The sequence below is a fragment of the Panthera leo genome, chromosome C2 (assembly GCF_018350215.1).
Source record: "Panthera leo isolate Ple1 chromosome C2, P.leo_Ple1_pat1.1, whole genome shotgun sequence".
NCBI classification, from domain to species: Eukaryota; Metazoa; Chordata; class Mammalia; order Carnivora; family Felidae; genus Panthera; species Panthera leo.
In genome coordinates, this window is record NC_056687.1 from 32,533,476 (window position 1) to 32,558,772 (window position 25,297).

Below are 25,297 nucleotides of genomic sequence, written 5' to 3' on the forward strand. Positions count from 1 at the left end.
TCTCTGCTACCCAAAGGGGGAGAAACTATACTCTCTAAAAAATAAATTTTGTGAGAATTCCATTATTAAAATTTTCTTTCTTTGATATAAAACTATATATTTAGGACTTGCAATTTCTCAACTTTTAATAGCAACCGAAATCATTTCTTTGACTATAAAATTTAATACAATCTTTCTGATTTTTGACATTTTACAAATTTATAGACGGTATACTTAGTTTCCTGATTGTTGAGAAGTTTTACTTAAATTCCAGTTAGTTAACATACAGTATAACGTTAGTTTCATGTGTACAATATAGTGATTCAAAACTTCCATACAACACTTTGTGCTCATCACAGCAAGTGCCTCCTTGATCTCCACCCATCTCCCCTCTGATATCCATCAGTTTGTTCTCTATGGTTAAGAGTCTGTTTCTAAAACTGTCTTTGGGTAAGTCAATATGTCATTAAACATATGTCTAAACTTAATCATCATTATCTCTAGAGAGCAATACATGCGCATATTAAGTGCAGTCCTTACATTCTAGCATTTACAATACAGGACTAGGGATGCACATAAGCAGAAGACACCAAGACCAATAAAAATACTAGAAATGCAGAGTCAGTAAAACATATGTGTACATATACATTAATTCCATATTCCAAAATATAAATGTGAATATTTTATCTTGTATTCTTCCCTTTTAAGTACTTATTTATAAATTATATGTAACTTATATACATAAGTTAAGGGATTTTAGGCATTACCGACCAGGTGCTTGTGCATGACTTAGGTTGAACTATACAAAATTGCCTTATTTAAAAAGTTTAGTTGAATATCAACATTTTCCTATGGTTCAATCTAACAGCAAATGAGGACTGGCTATGAGAATTTAATATGCATTACTTGTGCATATACAGTCAATTAATTTATGACAAAGGAGCTGAGAATATACAATGAGGAAAGGACAGTCTCTTCAATAAATGGCACTGGAAAAACTGAATAGTCACATGGTAAAAATGCAACTCGAACACTATCTTATACCACACAAAAAAACTAACTCAAAATGGGTTAAAGACTTGAACATAAGATCTAAAACCATAAAATTTCTAGAAGAAAAAAATAGGTGGTAAGCTTCATATTGATCCTGGCAATAACTTTTTGGAAGTAAAGGCAACAAAAGCAAAAATAAACATGTGTGGCTAGATGAGACTAAGAAACTTTTGTATAGCAAAGTAAACATCAAAAAAAAAAAAAAAAGAAAGAAAGAAAACTACTGACTGGGAGAAATATTTGCAAATCATAAATCTGATAAGGAGTTAATACTCAAAATACATTAAAAAAACTCACACAACAACAAACAAACAAAAAAAACCCCAAAATAATCCAATTAAAAAATAGGCAGAGGATCTGAATAGATATTTTTCCAAAGAAAACATATAGATGGTTAACAGGTTCACAAAAAGATTCTCAACATGACTAATCATCAGGGAAATGCAAATCAAAACCACGAGATGATATCTCACACCTGTTAGGGTGATTATTATCCAAAAGACAAGAAAAAACAAGTGTTGGCAAGGATGTGGAGAAAAGGAAACCCTCATTCACTGTTGCTAGGAATGTAAATTAGTGCAGCCATTGTGGAAAAGAGTTTGGAGGTTCCTCAAAAAAGTAAAAATAGAACTACCATATGATCCAGTAATTCCATCTGTGGGTATTTATCCAAAGGAAACAAAATCACTAATTTGAAAAGATACATGTGCCCCCATGTTCAGTGCAAGTATATTTATAATAGCTAAGACATGGAAGCAATCTACGTATTTATCAATGGATAAGTGGGTAAATACAATGGATACACCACATCTCTTTTTTATTCCATTGTATGTGTGTGTATATGTACGTGTGTATGTGTGCATGTGCACATACATGTTTGTGTGCATATATACATATATGTACATATACATATATATATATTTCAACCACAAAAAAGAAGGAAATCTTGCCATTTGTGACCACATGGATGGATCCTGAAGGCATTATGCTAAGTGAAAGAAGTCAAAGAAAGAAATCCAATATGATCTCACTTATATGTGGAACCTAAGGGAAAAAAAAGAAATTAGTTGCAAGTGGCAGAGGGTGGGGCAAAATGTTGAAAAGGGTCAGGAGGTACTAAAATAAATTCCAGTTCTAAAATAAATAAATCATGGGGATGTAATGTACAACATGGTGAATATAGTAATAATACTCTACTGCATATTTGAAAGTTCCTAAGAAGGTAAATCTTAAACATTCTGATCACACACACAAAATATTTGTAACTATGTTTGGTGATGGGTGCTAACTGGACTTACTGTGGTCATCATTATGCAATATATACAAACACCAAATCATTATGTTGTACACATGAAACTACAATACTGTTATAGGTCAATTACATCTCAATAAAAAATAAAATACTTTTATTCACAATTAGAATAACTTGTGCATACTTTAAATAATAATCCAGGAGAAATCCATTTTAAGGATAAAGAAGCTAATATAATATTTAACTGGGAGTACGTAATTGGAGAATATAACAGTATTATTTCTTTATGCTATAATTTTTTTAAGTTTATTCATCTATTTTGAGAGGCAGAAAGAGCAGGGGAGGAACAGAAAGAGAGGAAGAGAGAGACAATCCCAAGCAGGCTCTGCAGTCAGTGCAGAGCCCGATGCAGGGCTCGAACTCATGAACTGTGACATCATGACCTGAGCCAACATCAAGAGTCAGACATCTAACCGACTGAAATGCAAGCATCCCAGGCGCCCTATCTTGATGCTATAATGTTAATATTCATGTTCATTTCATGTATGATACATACATTTTTTTACGTTGAGACAGTCTGTAATATAAGGCCATTTAAATTTAATAATTTTGTAATTTAGAATTAGGCTTAAATTTAAGTAAATAATTTGAAACATTCAATCACATTGTTATGTTTTAGGAAGAAAAGTAGAATCATTTCAGAGACAACAAACTGGGAACTCCTTTCATATTCAGTATTAATCAATTTTGTGGCATCTCCAGTTGTAAAAGAAAGAAATGAATGAAAATGTTGGGCTAAAAGAGATCTAAACAGTCAGCAAGTGGTCCAAAGCCCTTTATTTCATAAATGAAGAAACTGAGGTCAAATGACTTAATATAGTTATTTGGACATTGGAGTAATCATTAGGAAGCTGAAGAAAAAGAAAAGGTAAAAAGTAACTAACTGATCTATAACCAAAAACATATTTGCTTTGGATCCTGTAGTACATTTAGAACATAATCTGTTGACAGGAAATTGTGTAAGATAAGTGCTGTGTAATGAAGTAGACATACCCAAGGGATGACTACAAATGACAACACCATGGCTTTGAAAGGACAATTGGCGGGGTGATGGTATATAAATATATATAATAATATATTATACATGAATAATATATAAATATAATATAAATATTATATTAATATATAATATATTATATAAGTATACATGATAATGAATATATATTAATGTTTTATTTATATAATATGTATAAATATATATCAATATGGTGAATATATATAAATATATATATATACAAGCCAAAGTAATAGAATAATTCTTCAACGTCAATCATAAATTCTCTTAATGACTGGATTTATTTTTTAACTGATTATATTGGTCTTATATGGACATACCACTTTTTATGCATAGCTAAAAGGGCTTAATGTTTTACTTATACTTACGTTTTGAATTTTTTAGAGAAAATAGTGCAGACACATAATTTGAGGAGGTCACATTGAACCTAATACCTTTGGCACCTTTTAGAAAGCAGCATCATTTCACTGAAACCTTTCATGGCGAGAGAGTGCATTGACAGATGAGAGTCTGCCATCACTGAAAGTGTCTGTTGCCAATACTGAACTTCCTTTTCAGAGCCCAGGACAGTAGTCTGATTTTTAAAGGGTGGAGTTTAGATGAATGGATAAAGAAGATGCGGCATACGTATATACTATGGAATACTACTTGGCGATGAAAAAGAATGAAATCTTCCCATTCGCAACAACATGGATGGAACTGGAGGGCATTATGCTAAGTGAAATAAGTCAGTCAGAGAAAGACCTATCTCATATGTTTTCACTCATATGTGTAATTTGAGAAACTTAACAGAAGGCCATGGGGGAAGGGAAGGAAAAACGTAATAATTACAAACAGAGAGAGAGGCAAACCATAAGAGATTCTTAAATACAGAGAACAAACTGAGGGTTAATGGCAGGGGGCAGGAGCACAGGGAAAATGGGTGATGGGCATTGAGGAGGGCACTTGTTGGATGAGCACTGGGTGTTGCATATAAGTGATAAATCACGGGACTCTACTTCTGAAGCCAAGAGCACACTATATACACTGTATGTTAGCTAGCTTGACATTATATATATACATATACATATATATATATATATATATATATATGTATATATATATGGAGGATATGTATATATATATGGAGGAGATATATATATATATATATATATATATATATATATATATATATATATGGAGGTTTATGAGTAAGATTATAGGACTTCTGTAGTAATGTTCTCATTCTCCGAATACTTTTCTTATTTCAAAGAAGAGACTTAATTTTTTGGATAACCCTTTCTGTGTGATTTGTTAGTCCTATGATAATTCTACATTTGTCATCAAGCCGTGTCTCTCTGAAGTCTTACAGCTTCTGTAGCTTACTGCTGTGTAGAACCAGTTATGCAATGTAGTAGCTGCATGTATCTTCAGCAAAGAGTTTTAGAGAAAACAACGTTAAATTAAAAGTGACAAGACATAGCTTTAAGGTCAAGCTCAATTATTTACTGTAGCTAAATATGGTGTGTGAATATAGATTATATTTAAACTTTTATACTTTAGTTTCCTTATCTGAATATGCGGATGATAAGAGTGACACGTATCTATGAGGTTATTACATTGACAAAGAAATTACCCATGAGAATAGCCCTTTATGCACTTTAATGTACAAGGTAAACCCTACTGATACTTTGAGAAAACAGAGTTATAGCAAATTAACAGTTTGACAATTAAAATTATTTTGAAAACTGTTTTCATATAACCCACAGTATATGTAGCTATATAAGTCTATGGATGGAAAATTAATAAGAATCTGGTCTTTTTAGATGCTAGTTATTATATCTCAGCATATGGCAAGTTTGAACAAATTTTAAACAATTAATAAAAAATAAAAATAAAATTATGCTGACAGGTCAGAGCCTGAAGCCTGCTTCGGATTCTGTGTCCCCTTCACCCGTCTCTTTGGCCCTCCCCTGCTCATGGTCTGTCTCACTGTCTCTCAAAAATAAATAAATTTTTAAAAATTAAAAAAAAATAAAAATAAAATGTTTGGTTTTCAACTCATTATACCAATATACACAGCACCATTCTAAGGCAATGACTAGTTGTAAAACTTTATCTAAAGAAAGAAAATTCCATTGTAGGTCTTATCATGGAATTCATGGATTTATTTACTCAGGGCAAAGAGTTACATGCAAATAAACTTCATTCAAAATTTTTTAGAATGCCAAACGTTCAAAAGAACTGAGTCATTCTAGTTTCAGTAGTTAAAAATCATTTTGACAATTCAATGAATTCCTAATACAGTTTGAAATTTTAATCTATGAAGAATTTCTCAATCAGAATTTCTCAAAGATTTCACTATCTAAAGTAATTTGGAATTTTACAGTAACACTGAAACATGGCATAAAATAATCTATAGCAGCAGTTAGTTTTCTAAGATGGGCTCAAAATATATCTTATGTATATTTTCTTTCTTTACAATGAAAGATAAAGGGTTAAAAATTCTTTTTAATTCATTTAACGTTTATTTATTTTTGAGATAGAGTGAGGGAGAGAAGGAGATAGGATGAGCAGGGGAGGGGTAGTGAGAGAGGGAGAGAGAGAATCCTAAGCAGGCTCTGAACTGTCAGCACAGAGTATGATGTGGGGCTCGAACTCACAAACAGTGAGATCATGACCTGAACCTAAACCAAGAGTCAAACATTTAATCGACTGAGCCACCCAGCCGTCCTGGTTAACAATTCTCAATACTATCTAGGATTAGTTTTGAATTGGCTTAAGGTTTTCTAGGTGACATTATGGTAAGAGGAACAAATGAAAGTATCCCAAAAATCATAGTAAATCATTTTACCTGAGTGCAGTCAACACAGCAGAGGATTGGCCATGTCGCTGGTGAGAGAGGAGAGGAACCAGAAAGTATGGAGTAAATGTTGGCAAACCTGGAAAACCTATTAAATCTCTACTTATGTATAATTAGAAAATAATTAAGACAAAAGAAAATATTGTGGCTAAAGAAACAATGGATATCGGCCACTGCTGTTAAGAAAACGGGAACAAAAGCCAGAAAGGAATGTGAAAAGAGTTTTTAGGTAGGTCAAGAGAAGGATATTCTAAAATCTATAAACCTAACAGAGAGAACACAGGAACAATGCCTAATGTGGAATATAATACAAACACTATTTAATTAGTTTAAAGCCACTTGACACGGAAGAGAGATGTGCAGAGAAGCGGAGGAAAATAAAACAAAAATAAGCATATTTTGGTTCTTGGAAACTATTAGTTTGGTATTAAATAGAGGTGAGAACTAAAAAGCAAATCTGGGAATCTTTATAACAGAACATAATTAAAATCTTGGGCATTACTGAAAATTAAAATGGAGTAGGTGTACCCTAAAGAAAGTGATTGTTACAATAACCTGCCAAGACTTCCATCACAAATGGCAGACATGGGAGAACTGATGGGAAAGGAATGTATCAATGCAAAGGGGGCTATGCTTAAATGGAGTCTTATCAACAGGATACCTTTTTTAAAATTTTTTTTAACGTTTATTTATTTTTGAGACAGAGAGAGACAGAGCATGAACGGGGGAGGGTGAGAGAGAGGGAGACACAGAATCTGAAACACGCTCCAGGCTCTGAGCTGTCAGCACAGAGCCCGATGCGGGGCTCGAACTCACGGACCGCGAGATCATGACCTGAGCCAAAGTCGGCCCCTTAACCGACTGAGCCACCCAGGCGCCCCAACAGGATACCTTTTTAACAGGCAATAGATGTGTCTGGAGGCACCTGGGTGGCTCAGTCTGTTAAACATCTGACTCTTGATTTTGCCTTATGTCATGATCTCATGGCTGCAGGATCAAGCCCTGAGTCAGGCTCTATCCTGAGCCTGTGACATGAAGCCAGCTTAAGAATCTCTCTCCTTCTTCCTCTGCCCCTCACCCACTCTCATTCTGTCTCTCTCAAAATAAATAAATAAATAAATAAATAAATAAATAAACAAACAAACATTTAAAAAGTAGATGTGTCTGACAAAACATTATATAATCAACAAGCAAGGGAAGGGAAATGCCAAATGTCAGCTTTGAAGGGATGGGTAACTAATTCCAGTTGTACTGGGAAGGTCAATAAAACCTGACCATCGGGATAAAGTGGGAACTCTGAAGATGCTGCCATGGTTATGATGCAAACTTAAGTGAATAGAAAAATAAAACAAAACTACGAGGAGGTATCACGTCACACCTGTCAGAATGGCTAAAATTAACAACACAGGAATCAGCAGATGTGGGAAAAGGGGAACCCTCTTACACTGTTTGTGGGAACGCAAACTGGTGCAGCCATTGGAAAACAGTATGGAGGTGCCTCAAAAAGTTAAAAATAGAACTACCCTATGACCTAGCAATTGCACTACTAACTACTAGATATTTACCTAAAGGATACAAAAATGCTGATTTGAAGGGGCACATGTACCCTGATGTTTATAACTGGTATTATCAATAATAGCCAAATTATGGAAAGAGCCCAGATGTCCATTGTCTGTTGGATGGATAAAAACGTTGTGGTATATATATATACAAGGTAATATTACTTAGTCTTAAAAAGGAATGAAATCTTGCCATTTGCAATGATGTGGATAGAGCTAGAGACTATTATCCTAAGTGAAATAAGTCGAAGAAAAATACCTATGATTTCACTCCTATGTGGAATTTAAGAAAAAAAACAAACATGGGGGGGGGGGGGAGAGAGAGAGTCAAAGCACAAAACAGACTCTTACCTATAGAGAACAAACTGTGGGTTGCTGGAGGGGAGGTGGGCAGGGGAACGGGCTAGATGGGTAAGGAGGGCCCATGCTGTGATGAGCACCAGGTGTTATATGTAAGTGATGAATCACTAAATTCTACACCTGAAACTAATATTACACTATATGTTAACTAACTGGAATTTAAATAAAATTCATTTAAAATGACATTTCTTGGAAGAAAAACATAAGAAAAACCAAAACCGAAACCAAACCTTGCAGCTCATGCAAAACTGCAGGCTTCAGGACTTTGCAGGGGCAAAGAAATGATGGGGCAGTGAATGAAGACTGTGACCTTAGATATTTCTCAGTCCTGCAGGAAGAGAGGAGGACAGGACCAGGGATATGTGGAGCAAATCAAGAGAAGTTAGATGCAAATAAGCTCTAAGTTTTGGTGTAAGATCTTGAATTTGTTGTTGTTATTGTTTAATTAAAGTTTTTGGAAGAGAGCTGGCACAAAAGAGAAAATTTCAGGTCAGAAAAGAGTAATGTAGCTTGTATTTAAGGAGGAGCTAAGGATGTGTATATGTCCAGTTAAAATGCCCTCACCATTTGATCTTCCTATTCACATAAAAAAACGATGCAGTAAGATGAATTAATTTTGATAGAAAGCGCAAATATACTAAGTAAACTTTAGCAAATTGCTAAATATCTAGTTGCTATTTACAGGGCTCTTTAAGAATCAGACACATTAACAGGTGCCTGGGTGGTTCAGTCGGTTAAGAGTCTGACTTCAGCTCAGGTCATGATCTCACCGCTCATGAGTGCGAGCCGCACATTGGGCTCTGTGCTGATAGCTCAGAGCCTGGAGTCTGCTTCCGATTCTGTGTCTGCCCCTCTCCTGCTCATACTCTGTCTCTTTCTCTCAAAAATAAATCAAAGTTAATAAAATGTAAGAATAAAACACATTAAATGAAATAATTCACTGTATATACTTTCTATTTTATATCTGTGCTATATGCATGTATACATGTATATTTACATATGTATGTCAAAAATATATTCATATATTCTTTGACAAAACATTCTGGAAATAAGAAAACAACTATATATGAAGACATATAAAGTATTACATTTTATTCATAATGCATTTTTAATATTGTTGATGGATACAATTTAATAACCGTAATATTCTTTCTTGGTGAAATGGAGTAAGTGAAATTATTGTTGGACCTCCTATTCCTGATAGAAATGTTTCTATGAAAATTAAACTTATTATCATCTTTAAGGATATTAATAGGCAGGTGCTAGTAAGCATTAAAACAAAATAAAATATTTTAAAATTGGAATCATGATCATAATCAGTTATCTTAACAGATCTTTCTATATGTATTTTCTGATATATAAATTCTATTTTGTTAGTGCAATGCATGTCTTATGGTGACACAAAATGGAATTCTACCTATATTAATTATTCCTACCAGAACTTATGGGATCTGCATCAGTAGAATATCATTTCTATTTTTAATAGTTAAAATTAGAGGGGTGCCTGGGTGGCTCAGTAAATTAAGTGTCTGACTCTTGGGTTTGGCTCAGGTCATGATTTCATGGTTTGTGAGTTCTAGCCCCACAACCGGCTCTATGCTGACAGTGTAAAGCCTGCTTGGGATTCTCTCTCCCTCTCTCTCTTCCCTCCCTGCCTCTCTCTCTCGAAATAAATAAACTTAAATAATATAAAATAATAAGAAACAACATGATAGTGTCTTGTATTAGTGTTTTAGAGCAGAACCGTTGCAATTTTTTGCATCATCAATCTCCACGTTTCAGGACCCCATTGGATAAAAATTCTCTGGTTTGGTGAGAGGGAAGATGAAAAGAAATACATATGAAGAAATACATTCAATGTGTTATTTCCTTTCAATATAATATGTACACTGTATAAATTCTCAAAATATGAAGAAGGAAGTAATATTCTTACAATTCCAATCAGTGTTAACATCTACATACATTTCCTTCTAATATTTCTCTTAGTCGCAGGCATCCACTTTTATTTATATGCTGGAAAGTACACTAAATAAAAAATTTACATCCTATTTCTTGCATATCACAGTATGAGTTTTTATATTATTAATAAAGGAGAAACCTTCATAACATCACTTTACTTGCTGTAGGACTCTACTAGGACTATGTTCCAATTTATTTAACTAACCCTCTGTCATTAGATATCAGTCCATCTGTCATTCATTCAACATATTCACTGATGACCAAAGAGGGAAAAAATTCTCTGTGAAAAATAGACTAAAAATATATTGAATGAAACAGTAATTTCTTCAAATATATTATGCAAGAATACTTCTAGTTTATAAAACTTTAGAAGCATTTTGGAAGTCTTAAGGCATATACACATTTGTTGTGTTTGCTATGATTTTAATCAATAGACTCCAAAGACTGCAGCCAAACATGCTGTTCAGAAACTAGACACGCTCATTAGCTGTGTTGCTGCAACGATCAATACTATTTTTCAGTTGGTAAATATTTTACCATCTGTGATATTGGACAAAACTCTCCCAGGGTACTCTAGTTTTGGAGAAACATCAGAAAAGGGTAAGCATATTGGACAGAAAAGAGTCACTAAGACCAACTTTAAGTGATCAGACACATCAATTTGACAAAAAAATCCTTACGTGTTTATGAAACAAAAATGAACAACTTCACCTTAAATTCAAAACGAGCAGCCAAATGAACAAGTAGGCAAGCAGTTGGACAAATTAACCATGACCCATGCAACATCAGGAAGCCTGAGATACTGTGCACTAGAATATTCCATAAAACCGAACAAGCGTTCAGAAACTGGGGAAGCCCGATACCAGTCAAATGACAATGATATAACTTGAACCAAGGGCGTTCTAGTTAAATGCCAGCACTTCCTAGCAATGTGCTTTGGACTATGTTACCTAATCTCTGTGCCTCATACTCTTCGTCTGTAAAACAGAAAAACCTTCTGGGTACTGAAAAATTTAAATAAATTAAAATGGATTAAGTATTTATAATAGGACTGGTCCATTTAATAAATTAAAGAAAAAAAATCATAGTTAGCAATTACCAGCTGGTTAGTATTTAGAAAGGAAACAATTTTTACTTTTCCATATTAGTTTTTAATTATTATTATCCTCTGCCAAATTTCTATCTGATAGTGCAAGAATAAGATTAAATGTTTTTTCTTAAACGTTTCATATCTACAATTTGAAGAATCAAGAGTTGTCTCCCCTGTTCTGCTTCTTCCTTCCGTTCAGTACACCCTATTAAGTATACTTTTTACTTTCCTGAAAATAAGTATGTAATAAGCTCTCATGTAATGAAAAAAAAATTTTAAATGAATTTTAGTAAAATCATGTGGATTTAAATATACATAAAAGTCGTATATTGAAGACAATGAAATAATCAGATGTTTGTGTCTATATAAACACTGTGGATGTGACAATTATTGAATCCAATGCAAAAAAAAAAATTGAAACCTTTGTGATGTAATGATCTGAGCAAAATAAATAAATCTTCCCTCCTTCTATAAGGTAGTTGTATAGTAAGAATGACTATGGAAGGAAAAAAAAAGAATTAACTTTTATACTTGGATAATTAAAACCAGAATTTTGCCTACATGGACTCTTAGTGGGCTATTTGAAAATTTTTCATTTGGGAGATCCACCCTAAGCATTGCAGGACACGTAGCATCTCTGGTTTCTACTGACTAAATGCTGACACCAATCCTCTTTGATAATTACAAAAAACAAATGTCCATGCAGATTTCTGAACCATCCCTAAGAGCAGTGATTCCCATTTTTTCATTTGTTGTTATCACCCACCCCCCAAAGAACCTTTTAAATACCTTTATCCTAATGGTGCTTTGTCAATGAAATTTTAACATAGATGTGCTCTATACATATAAAAGCATGATTTTTTTTACATCATATGATCAAATGTTCTCACTCTTGTGGTCAAAGTTTTCTCCATGGAGAATATCTGTCTTAAGAGGACTAGAGCACCCCCCACTGAGAACCATCGCTCATGCTAAGAAAGAGTGTAGGTCATGGTGCCAGAGTCCAGTCAGGCCTGCCCACTGGGGTCTTCTGATCAATAACACATTCCCAGATGTGTGATTATACAGGCTGGTAGCTCCTCTGACATAATATTAAATAGAGAAATGTGAGATGCTGTAATTTTGTGCGCATACATAACCAGAACGGTTCTATGATAGTATCAGATGGTTTCATTCTTTTGTTGAAACCCTTCCAGGGCCTTCTCATTCCATTTAGAGTAAAATCTCAAATCTTTACATTGGCCTATCCAGCCCTACATGATGGCTTCCTCCTTTACTCTCCCTCTCATCTCCAGGCACAGTGACTTCCGGGCACACTCCCACAAATAAGCCACGCACGCTCTTAATAGTCAACGCTTTGCATTTACTGTGCCCTCATTTTGGAACATTCTTTCCTCTGATAGGAACAGAGCTTACATGCTTATTACTTCTTCCAGGTCTATTAATTTATTCAATGAGTGAATCTATCCCGATTAAACCTATATTTTGGAATCAAAGATGATTGATTATGCACAGCCTAGCATATGCACGTTCACTCTGAGAACTGCCAGAATACCTCAAAATACTTATAAGCTGAAAATGACCACATATCTAACACTCTATAAAACTTACCTTAAATCATCAAGATTGTTTTTAATAGGAAAAAAAAAACCCTGATGATTTCAGGTTGACAGAAGAGCATGGGCTCACTGCATTGAGCATAAATGAAAAGGTGTTTCATATTTTTCCACCTGTAGATATTTTCATTTTCTATTTATATAACATTACATGAATGTGACTGTGAAACACACTGACATTGTCCTTTATTCTTGAAATTGTGATAGACTTTTTACAGGTGTTTTCCAAACATGATCCAAAAATGACATTAAAGACCTAAGTTGCTGATTCACTCACACTGGATCCTTGTGTTGCCAAGCAGACTCATAATACTTAAGTTTATTGGGTGTAAATTTACCCTGGTTATATATTTAACTACTTATTCAGAAAAGCTTGGTGTGTGCTGATCAGTTCTCCAGATTATGTCACCAAATGTAAATTTATGTCAAAATATGGTAAATGTGAGTTCTCAGCCAAACTATTAAATTAGAAAAATACTGCAATCAGTTAAAATAAATCCAACAGTTTACATTATTTCCTATACATATGAACCAAAGTGTTAAAATATTTTTCCAAGTTTTTCTATGAATTTCCTGAGCCACTCTATGAGAAATATATCTATCACAACCCCCCCAACACGCACGCGCACACACACACCCCAGGCTGCATATTTAACAACTGATAATATCAGGGAAACATATGTTCTAATTGCATTTCTTTTGACACAACATCTGATAAAATTTTGTATATGAATCCCCCAAGCCACCCTCACATTTTAGGTTTTGTAAAAATTATTATGTGAACACATTTTACTCAACTCCCTTTAACACACTAAAACTTTCTGCACTTCTATTTTATTTATTTACTGCTACTTCACTTTATAAACCTCAGGGCAAACTTTCATAACAAGAGTAATTTTCAGTTATTCTCAAGTTTGATAACAAGTTAGTATTTAAGAATGAGTGCAGGGGAGGGGCAGAGAGAGAGGGAGACAGAGGATCTCAAGCAGGCTCTGTGCTGTCAGTGCTGAGCCCCATGTGGCACCTGATCTCACAAACCGTGAGGTCATGACCTGATCTCACAAACCTGAGATCAAAAGTGAGATGCATAGCTGATTGAGCCACCCAGGTGCCCCAAGAATGAGAACTTGATTTCCAAGCATTTATATTAGAATACTATATGCCAATTTATACAGTATGGGTCTCATATGGGCAAAAATATGTAAATTCTCAAAATGTATATTCTAAGTAAATGTTTCTACAAATAAGGATACTATATTAGATAAAGACATAAAGTATTTGTTTTTCTTTAATCAATATTAGAATTTTGGCTAATTGGTGTCTAAGTGACTGAGTTTTATTTAGTAAGTCGATGATTTGGTAAAGATAGTTCTAAGTTATCCTCTTAGTTTTCCTTAGTTTCCTTAGATTTTTCTGAACCCACTCATCTTGTAATAAATAATTTTAATTTTAGAAATACAATTTGACAAAAAGAGAAGAAATATCACTGTTATCAATTATTACTTGATGAATATGTATTGAATTCTTACCAGAACACAGATTAAAAGCTGAGGAAATATATACACTCATTTTAAAATTTGAGATAATGAAGAAAATTCAAAATGGGTTTCTAGTCAAAAGTTAATCATTTGCTTTGTTTTATTTTGTTAAAAGTTAATCATTTGTAAATTATATTTTTTATTTAGTGGTTAGTTTTTATGAATCAATGATTTTTTTTAAAAAAAGCAAATGCCCTAGTATCCATTAATTCATTATTTATTTACTTATTATAGACCAGTCTCTCTAAACTGTGTTGCTAAATTGGGTTTTAATATGAAGATGCCACAGTTAGCTATAATTTAAAGGCTAAAAGGTATAAGAATGGATTTATTTTCCTTCTACATGCCCCTCATTGTTCTACATGCCCCTCAAAATTTCCTGAGAGTGATACTATAAATGTGAGTTGGGTCTACTTTGTTCCTCATAAGGAATGTTTAACAAAAGAGGAAGGAAAATTAAGGTCTTGAGAAAATGTCTAATGTTGCATAGATGAACCTTTAATTTTTTTTTAACATTTATTCTTTTTTGAGAGACAGAGAGAGACAGAGCATGAGCAGGGGAGGGGCAGAGAGACAGGGAGACGCAGAATCTGAAGCAGGCTCCAGGCTCTGAGCTGTCAGCACAGAGCCTGGCGCGGGGCTCGAACTCACGAACTGCAAGATCATGACCTGAGCCGAAGTCGGACACTTAACCGACTGAGCCACCCAGGCACCCCTATATAGATGAACATTTTAGATGATGAAGAGAAAGAGACAGGATCCCTTCAGTTTGAGGTATTTTAATTAGTTAAGTTCCTGAAAGAATTTAAGTGACTTTGAATACTCACACCCATTCAACCTGTATTTGTAAACACAAACATAATCCCTCCTGAATCAAGGATCACTGAAGCACATCGTAGTACTTAATCATGAATGTCAGAAAAAAGAGGGGGTGATAAATATGGATACTCTGCAAATAAAACCAAAACATCTTCAATACTTTCTAGCATATAAAATGAAAATATATTACTTAGCAATAAAAATAAAATGAATTTTTGGCAAAACAGAACATACAAATTTCACTAATTTTCTTCCACATTTAATCCTGGCATCATTTATGAGAACCTTATGTGATGTTTCAAGTAACTCTTCAGGAGATAAACCATAGTTATACTCAGATTTCATATATGTATGTGTGTGTACATGCGGGTGGGTATGTGTGTGCAATGTGTATAACATATTGTTTAACTGATTACCAATTTGTATTTGTTAACCACATCTTGACTCTTTTTGATTTTTACAATCGTTTGATACGAAATATCACCGATTTGTCAGTGTCGTCTTCAAATTTTTTTTTTAATGTTTATTTTTGAGAGACAGAAAGACAGAGACAGAGACAGAAAACAAGTAGGGCAGGGGCCGAGAGAGAGGGAGACACAGAATCTGAAGCAGGCTCCAGGCTCCGAGCTGTCAGCACAGAGCCCAACGCGGGACTTGAACCCACAAAACTGATGATCAGGAGCCGAGGTCTGATGTTTAACCAAGTGAGCCACCCAGGCGCCCCTTGTCAGTGTGTTTTATATTAAGTTTTGAGAGTATAAATCTCAAAATACAAGATAATTGTTTTTCTCAGCACTTATGCCACAGTACCGTGTGCATTTATGTGAGAATTAGAGAAAGTAAACATAAAAAAAAAGACGAAATTTGTAGCTGGACTTGAATTTCATTTTTCTTCAGCCCGGAGAAAATTTCTTATTACATTAAAATATACCCTAATTATTTTTCTCTTTTGTCCTTTCCCTAACAATTTTGATGCTACAGACTGGAATAGATAGATATCACCCTTTCTTTCACCGCCATCTTTATGTTACATTTTCCCACTGCATATAGTGATACAGGTTCTGTACCAATCAAGCAATATGCTCTCAGCAAAGTGCTATCTTCCCGCTGATAAATGTTACAGAGATGAATGTGCAACAGATAAAGAGGCATTCGGAGGAAATAAACATTTTAAATTAATAATCACAATACCAATAAGCAATTATAATCACAACAATCAGAATCACCATTTTTAGAATATTTGTGTCCTCAAACGTCCCAACCAGTGTGGTAGATTTTCACAACGTGTTGGAGAGAACATATGGTCATCTCCACTTAACAGAAAGAGAGACACAGAGAGATCATGTCAGTTCTCACAACATCAAGGTAGAAGGATGGTTTTGGACCTTGGTATGCCTAACTCCAGGCTACCTGCTCTTGTAGACTCCATATGACACAATGATTTTGAAACATACTGGAGATTCCTTTTTTTTTTAATGTTTTTTTAATTTTTTTTAATGTTTATTTATTGTTTATTTTTTGAGAGAGAGAGCGAGAGCACAAGTAGGGGGGAAGGGCAGAGAGAGAGGGAGATAGAGGCTCCAAAGCGGACTCCACACTGTCAGCACAGGGCCCAATGTGGGGCTGGAACTCGCAAACCCTGAAGAGATCATGACCTGAGCTGAAGTCTGACACTTAACTGACTGAGCCACCCTGGCACCCCCATAGTGGAGATTTAAATGCTTTCCCTAAAATTAAATTTGGGTTTGGACCGACCATTGTTTTACTTTAACTCATGTATTTCTTCTCATGGTAAATGATTTTTGATCATTATTTTCATAATGACTGCATTTATCCAAGAAGAAACTGCCATGGCAGGGACTGAGGAACTTTCAGGTAGAGCCTATAAACTTTGTTCAGGTTACAATGTCACTCTATGATGACTTAACCATTGAATGGTTCAGGTTAATGAGCTGCCTAATTGTCTTCAGATTATTGCTCACTCTCTTTCAACCCACTTTTCATTTATCTCTTATTATAAAGAACCGCCATTCTTTCCCCCTGTCTTTGTCTCTGATTGTAACAAGGCTAGAGATGTTAATGCTAATAATTTAGGGGATTATTTTCTTCATGGGAAAAATGAGAGAGGAACCAACACTATGTTGCTTTTGAGTCTGCTCAGCATTTTCTTACATTAATTAAACAACACCACCGTGACATACAGTGTGAAAATCTTAATGGTGAGAGTGTTAAACAGATTCATAGAAAAAAATGTGGCTACATTGGCAGGGATTTTGGACAAGTTACAGCAATGATATATTCATCACCACATTTCCTTAGGCACACTGTTCTACTTCATTACCCTGTCCAAAACTAACTGAGCTCTAGCACATAAAAATTTTTAACACTTCTGTAACCTAAGAACAATTTCAAATGGCAAATAATAGGTAGTTTCTAGGAGGACTAGTGAATAGTAAAATTTTTAACTTGTCTCTTTTTCAAAATAAGTTTCAAAGACATTATATTCTTAGGTGTGGCTTTATGATACCCTTGGGCTAAATTTTTATGATTTCAAATCTCTAATTTTAAAATCAAAGTCAGTTGGAAAATAGTAGTCAACTGACAGAAATAAGGTACATAGCCAAATTTGTTGGCTCACATTTGTACCATAAGACGAAGGGGGGAAATCTTATAGCCTCCCCTTCTTTTAGTCTCTTCAAAATTGTTCATAAATTTGTTAGGACCAAAACATTTTATCTGAAATAATTACAGAGGAGTTCGTTAAAATCATCATGGTGGAATACCTGAGGATCATTTCTCTAGAGCAAAAACTGGGATGGACACTGGACTTACCAAAACTGAGGTTGTACTCATTCTGTTCATGCTGTTGGATTACTCACCATTTTATAGTATCTGTACACATTTAATTTCTATTAGTTTTATCAAAATGAAGTCCAAGGTGTTGTTTACTTCGAAATCCTGCTTCCTTCAATGTGTAACTGTTTGAGAATGGATTACCTGGAAAACTGCTTTTCTATTTGTGTGTATGACAGCTGAGTTCAGCTGTTTTCTTAAGCATCTATGGAACAGCTGAGCACTTTCTCCCGGTCCCCAGATTTGAGACTAAAGGACCTGTAGGCGACAAAGTTCATCGGAATGCATACAATCAAGGCATTTACTTTCCCTTCATATGCTACGGCTGTAAGTTACTGACCTCTGCGATACAACTATGGGCAAAATCATCTTCTATAAGCGTTGCCTCCTCTACCTTGTCTACATATATATTAACAACCATATCCACCATCACTGTGTGTTAGAGGCTCAGTGCAATACAAACTAGAAAATAAGTAAGCTCCAAGTTGAAACATCAGTCTTCCAAACTTAGCTAAGGGTAAAAACCCTTATCTGTCATCTAGTATTTGCATTCCTCTTCAGACAAGAGGCAAGCAATCTGGAGAAATGGGATGAAACAAGGTTGCTTTTATGTTGCTACAGTCCCCGAGTTCCTTGGGGGTAGATACAATGATGTGGTGTCAGCCAATGAAGGCAGTTCATATGTCAGCACCAGTTAAACTTGATTTTCTGAACAATCAAGTATTGACCAAATGGGAAAGTACAAAGGTTGAACAGGCCTGTGTTGCTACATTAGGAGTTTTGTCATCTATAAGGCGTGTACTTACCATGACCATTTAATAAAACTAGAGGTCAATGAAATTTGTGGTATTTTTGCAAAATATTATTTTACTAAATGATGAATGGCTTCAGCTCAAATGTATCTTATCTTAAAAACAACAACAACAACAACAACAACGTGACAAAACAGATATGTGTAGTCAAATCCACTTTATTCCGGTTCTGCTCTTGCTGTAATTATTAAAGAAGCCTTACTGTGCCTTTCTTCTATTAAAAAATAATAGCTTACATATCCAAATGATTCTTTATCACCTTGCGTTGAACGGAGTGTCTGAATTGTCCCACTGAAATTATGATTATTGATTTCAGCTATAATTTACAACTAATTAATGGTAGGAAAGACACTAGTTCCTCCAAAAATGCCATACCACAGATGACCGTGGATAGACAACGGTATATTGTTCTCCATAAAAATGAAAGGCGGTATATTTTCCAGAGTTTCAGTATGGCACACTGTATATTTTTAAAGCATCATGATAAAAGATAATCCTCTTGAGTACCATGAACTCTGTTAACATAGTGCATGTGATTTCTACCCTAGGACTGCAACTGGCAGCTCACATGGTTGCAGAAAGGAAGATCTGTTCTGCAAAGTGTCAGGTGTATGTTATGACATATGGGCCTTTTCATCTTCCAGGAAGCACATTATGCTCTTTCTCTGATAGGCCCCAGTCACCCCTGTGGCTGCTCCCTGGCAAATCCTATCAGCTTCTCAGGTTTCCCAGTTGCCTGCATTGTGCTGTCAGCTTCAGGCTGCTTGAGCTTATCTTGGATACTAATCTTTGACTGGAGGTAACTTACTACTTATACTTTAGTTCACCATAAGTCTATTGATTTTGGGGGATCAACCTCATGGCCCGATCCACATTGCAAGAATATTTTCTCTTTGACTATAAAAGGGGAACGAGAAATAGCGAAGACTCTCTTCTGTCACTTTGTATTGTGCATAACAGCTACAGGCCACTTTAAATTATTGAACATGGTACTTATTTACAAGAGGTTTTTCTCAAAAATTCATAAAATGTGAAGAGTTGGGGAAGAAAAGAGACAAAGAATAAATGGTGAAACATCATTTGTCGGTAAAAAAAAAAAAAAAAATTAAGCCTATTTGAATGGCTCATAGTGTTACAAAACTGGTACTCTCAAAGAAGAGTTAAGAACTGTTTGTAGTGGGGCGCCTGGGTGGCTTGGTCGGTTGGGCGTCCGACTTCGGCTCAGGTCATGATCTCACGGTCCGTGAGTCCGAGCCCCGCATTGGGCTTTGTGCTGACAGCTCAGAGCCTGGAGCCTGTTTCGGATTCTGTGTCTCCCTCTCTCTCTGCTCCTCCCCCGTTCATGCTCTGTCTCTCTCTGTCTCTCAAAAATAAATAAAAGTTAAAAAAAATTAAAAAAAAAAGAACTGTTTGTAGTAATAAGCAGTTATGGGGTCGTATAGTGTATGATATTTTCAATAAAGTGGCAAAGATGAACATAAAATTGGAGACAGAATAATAGTATCAAGTTTTGTGTTAAGCTTTTAAAAATTTATTTTAAATGATTTCAAAGCACCTCTGAAGGACGCTGCCCTGAATAATCATAGTATTTCACAAATTTTGAAACTCTGAAATACTATAAGAAATATTTGACCTGTGGCTACTGATAGAAGAAAAGGAGTAGATGGTTAAAAATAACTGTAGAGAGTTCATTTGAAAATATTGAGATGGTAGGTTAAAAAAAAAAAAATATATATATATCAATAAGACCCCTATTGTACAGTTGGTGGGAATGCAAAATGGTGCAGACACTCTGGAAAACAGTGTGGGGTGTTTGTCAAAAATTAAAAATAGAACTACCCTATGACCCTCAACTGCACTACTAGGAATTTATCCAAGGGATAAAAAAATCCTGATTTGAAGGGGCACATGCACCCCAATATTTATAGCAGTGCTATCAACAATAGCTAAATTATGGAAAGTGCCCAAATGTCTATCAACTGATGAATGGATTGAGAAGATGTGATGTGTATGTATACATATATATGTGTGTGTATGTATATATATATATATATATATATATACACACACACACACACACACACATATATATACACATACATATGTGTGTATATATATGTATGTATATATATATATATATATATACACAACAGAATACTACTCAGTGATGAAAAGGAATGAAATCTTGCCATTTGCAACAACATGGATGAAACTGCAGTGTATAATGCTAAGTGAAATAAGTCAGTCAGAGAAAGACATATGTCATATGATTTCACTCATATGTGGAATTTGAGAAACTTCCAAATGAAAATAGGGGAAGGGAAGGAAAATAGGGGAAGGGAAGGAAAAATAAGATAAAACAGAGAGGGAGGCAAACCATTAGAGACTCTTAAATACAGAGAACACACTGATGATTGATGGCATTGGGTGTTAGGGGTGGGTTAAATGGGTGATGGGTATATATATCATTAACCATTGATGTATAGTGAAATGTTCTGTTTCTTTTCCTTGTCATATTGTTGTTGAAGTTCTGTAAAGTAGAGATTTATTTTTTTCTTTATATATAATATTTGCTAAATTAATCTAAAGGATCACATCTATGGGGTAGCTCTTTCTGCCCACAGGTCATGTCCCCGTGCTTTAATAAAATCACATTTTTGCAGTGAAAAAAAAAAGATTCAAATTTGTCTATCTATCTATCTGTCTATCTATCTATCTATCTATCTATCTATCTATTCTACTATGACTATGAGCCAGTCTTTTCCATGGGTGATATGGCAGCTTTAAAAAAAATAGTGAATATGTTTATTTTAAAATTTGTCTCAGAGAAAAGCTTTCAGAAGCGTTTTAAAAATAGGTCAATATTTTACATAATAATAATACTTAATGAAAACTCTTTTTTTTTTTTTTATTTTTTTTTATTTTTGGGACAGAGAGTGACAGAGCATGAACTGGGGAGGGGCAGAGAGAGAGGGAGACACAGAATCGGAAACAGGCTCCAGGCTCCGGGCCATCAGCCCAGAGCCCGACGCGGGGCTCGAACTCACGGACCGCGAGATCGTGACCTGGCTGAAGTCGGACGCTTAACCGACTGCGCCACCCAGGCGCCCCATGAAAACTCTTTTTAACTTTGAGGATTTCTTTTTTTTAAGTTTATTTATTTTGAAAGAGAGAGCAGGAGCCAGTGAGGGGCAGGGAGAGAGGGAGAGAGAGAATCCTACACAGGCTCCAGCTGTCAGCGTGCAGTGTGTCACAGGGCTCGACCATGACTTGAGCCAAAATCCAGAGACAGAGCTTAACCATCTGAGCAGCCAGTCACCCAAAACTCACTTTTAATGGTGAAAATGATTATGTTTTATAGGATCTACTATATTTATGTACCTTTCTTCCTATAGCTTACATTTATATATTAGTTGCAATAATAGTTTGATGGATATTTTGGAAGATAAATACTTTCTGTCAAAGAATAAGACCATATTCAGTAATTGTACATATTCTAAAGAATTGAATATATATGTGTATACACACACACACACATATACACACACACATACTGATCTACACTCTCAAATTTGATAGGTATTTTTGAAGAGTCCATTTACTTAAGTAAATGCTCATTGAGTGTAATATCCCTTTAAATATATGTCACAAATTGCCTTGAAAGAGATTAAGTTGAATATAAGCTTTCTATCATAATTTACTCATACTGGGAATCAATTGGCCTGTAACTTCATAGGTATTCTCTTAGCTGAGAAATTCTCAGTGAAATGCCTCTGTTATCCTCATCCAAACTATGCAAAGCAAGGGTGTCATTAGATTACTCAATTTTGTGTTTCCTAGAGGTTTATCTAAAAAGTAAAGTGTTGAAGACAAGAGTTTAAGAGTTTGTATTTTCCTCTGGTTTTTGTTTTGTTTGGGGTTTTGGTTTGGTTTTGATTTTTTTTTTTTTGCATTGGAAACTACCATAGCAATCATAATACAGGAAATTATAGCTTAATAGCCTCTTGAGATGTCATATAATCCAAAAACAGAAAAGTGTACCTCTATATTAACAGTAATTAGTACATCATAATTCCATCCCCATTTTTTTTCTGACCATAGCCTCATCCTCAATATTTTCCAACATTATTTCCTAATTTTTTTTAATTTTAGAAATTCTCAAAATTGCTATTTGTAGCTTGCTACTGGTCCCATAAAGATCTTTTTCTTGTCCAACCAGAAAGAAGACTTTGAGAGTGCCTCCAAGAAAAAGTAACATATTGCATAGCCTCTGATTCATTTTGAGGATATTGTTTTAAAAATGGACAGAAAGCTCTGTCAGGAATTGGTATATGGGCTTTCCACAGTCAACTGGTTTACTTAAGGAGCTGTACACAGCAGAAAGCGTGCTGAATTAGAGGTCTAAACACTTCTGTTATAAAGCTATGTCTGTAAGTTAACTGGGTCAATGTTCTAGAGTCAGTCATTTAACTTTTTAGTATACCCGTTTCCTCTTTTTAAATGGAAGTATTCATATGCATCCTTGATAATCATGAGATTACTGTAGATATACTACCATATAATGGATATGAAAATGTTATAAACTTATCAGGCTAGACAGGTAAAAATTATAACAAATATTATGGAATAGAGAGATTAGATTTAAGTCCAAGGTATAAAGTAAAACGGATGCATCTTGGACTTTGGGGAAAAGTGAATTCCTCCTTTAGAACTCTCCAGTGGGGATACAAAATTTAAACTTCACGGTCCCACCTTAGAACATTGAGGGAGAACATTACCAGAGAAGAAATCATCAATAAGACCAATAACCTATTTGTAAATATCGGACACTTAGGTAAGCCTTTTATAAATCACAAGAGGCAGAAAAAAGAGACAGATTAAAGGAAAAAAGAGAAAGGAAGACAAAAGGCCAGTAATAACTGATTACTGTGAAATTTGACTGGAAGCTAAGTGGTTAAATTTGTAACTTTTCCAGCTTGTGTGTAGCTTCCGGTTTTCATTTATCATTCGATCGGAACATTCCAGGTCCTACTCAAGTCAGTAAAACAGAACCATAAATTGGCCAAAGACACGATTGAAGCAAAAGACACAGCTTAGCAATTAGCTTTAAGGTTACTTAGAATCTTCTGGGGGAAGTTCCAGTGAAATAAGCTCATCGGCATGCCTCCAATGAGCATTCAATGACATGTAAAAGAAGTAATCCTCCAGATTTCTGGGTCTGTTTCTACATCTCTTTTTTGACAAGAGACTTAGAGAAGAGGAATACTTCTACTTCTAAAATTGGATAAGATGAATAAATCTATGTGTAAGCTTTCTACACACATACACACACACACACACACACACACACAGAAGTGGGGTCTGTGGTGGCTGATAGGATGGTAAAAAGGAGAAAGGACAGTGGCTGAATTTGGCCAATTAGCTCAGAGGGAAACAAATGTCAAATGCATTTCCCTGTCTTCCAATGATACCAGAAACAGATTCAGTTATCAAACTATAACAGTAATGTAAACTCTATATGCCTTAAGTACATAAACAAATGTAATGGTGAAACTGTGGAGGTCTTGCATTTTCATAGGCACAGAATAAAGGACTTACTGACTCTACAGAGTGATCCATGTATCGACCTGCAACTCCCGACTGTAAAGCTTCAACTCTTAAGTTATTCAAATCAGAGTTCCTACGACATTTGCTATTTTTAACTTTCCTTCCTTATTACCCTCAAAACAGGATGCTTAGATGTAGGAATCGTATTAGACAACTAGTACTTGAATATCAACAAATGTCAGCAACATATTCGAACTTTATGTAGAAGAGGTAATGTTAATTTACATACATGGCCTTTGGATCTATCTGCTCAGTCTTTACAAGTGTCAGGGATTGTAAGAGTTAATGAAGAAAGCCAAGCAAAAGTCTTGCAATGAAATACAGAACAATATTGCAGATGTGTGGAGCCTATGGAAGGTGGAGCCCATTTATTCTGCATGCATATTTAATGTGTAAAATTATTTTTAAGTCTTAAAACAACCTCTTGGAAATGCTGTGAACTGCAAAGCTAGGCAGATCCGATACATTCTAAAATATAAAGGAGAAAGAAATGCACCAAGAGTAAAAATTCCTGGTTACTCACGATTCTTTTCACCTCTCCACCTTGACCCAGCTTTCATTCTGCCCGAGACACCCACAGGAGAAGTTATTTCTGCCAGCGAGAGCAGCAGCATCAGTAACAGCACAGCCATGCCAGGTAAAAATAACCTCTATGGAGAGTCCTGTCACAGACGAACCTGAGGCTTTTGCTGGGAATAGAAACCTGGAGCCAATCCTGTCATTTCATTTAGCACAAATGCAAAAATGTTGCTTTCCCCATAAATTTTCAAAACGCAGGTACATCCTCATCAGGCTCTCCATTCGAATTATGCAGGAATGTTAAAAAAAATAGAAGGGATGTAAACCCTTCCTCTATACATAAGCAAAATGTCAGGAGAGAGAG

At 35.0% G+C, this 25,297-nt stretch overlaps 1 pseudogene; it reads left to right on the forward strand.

Annotated features, from left to right (window-relative positions):
- LOC122229240 overlaps positions 1-25,095 on the forward strand; it is a 66,584-nt pseudogene extending 41,489 nt beyond the window's left edge.
- Positions 25,096-25,297: the final 202 nt, after the last annotated feature.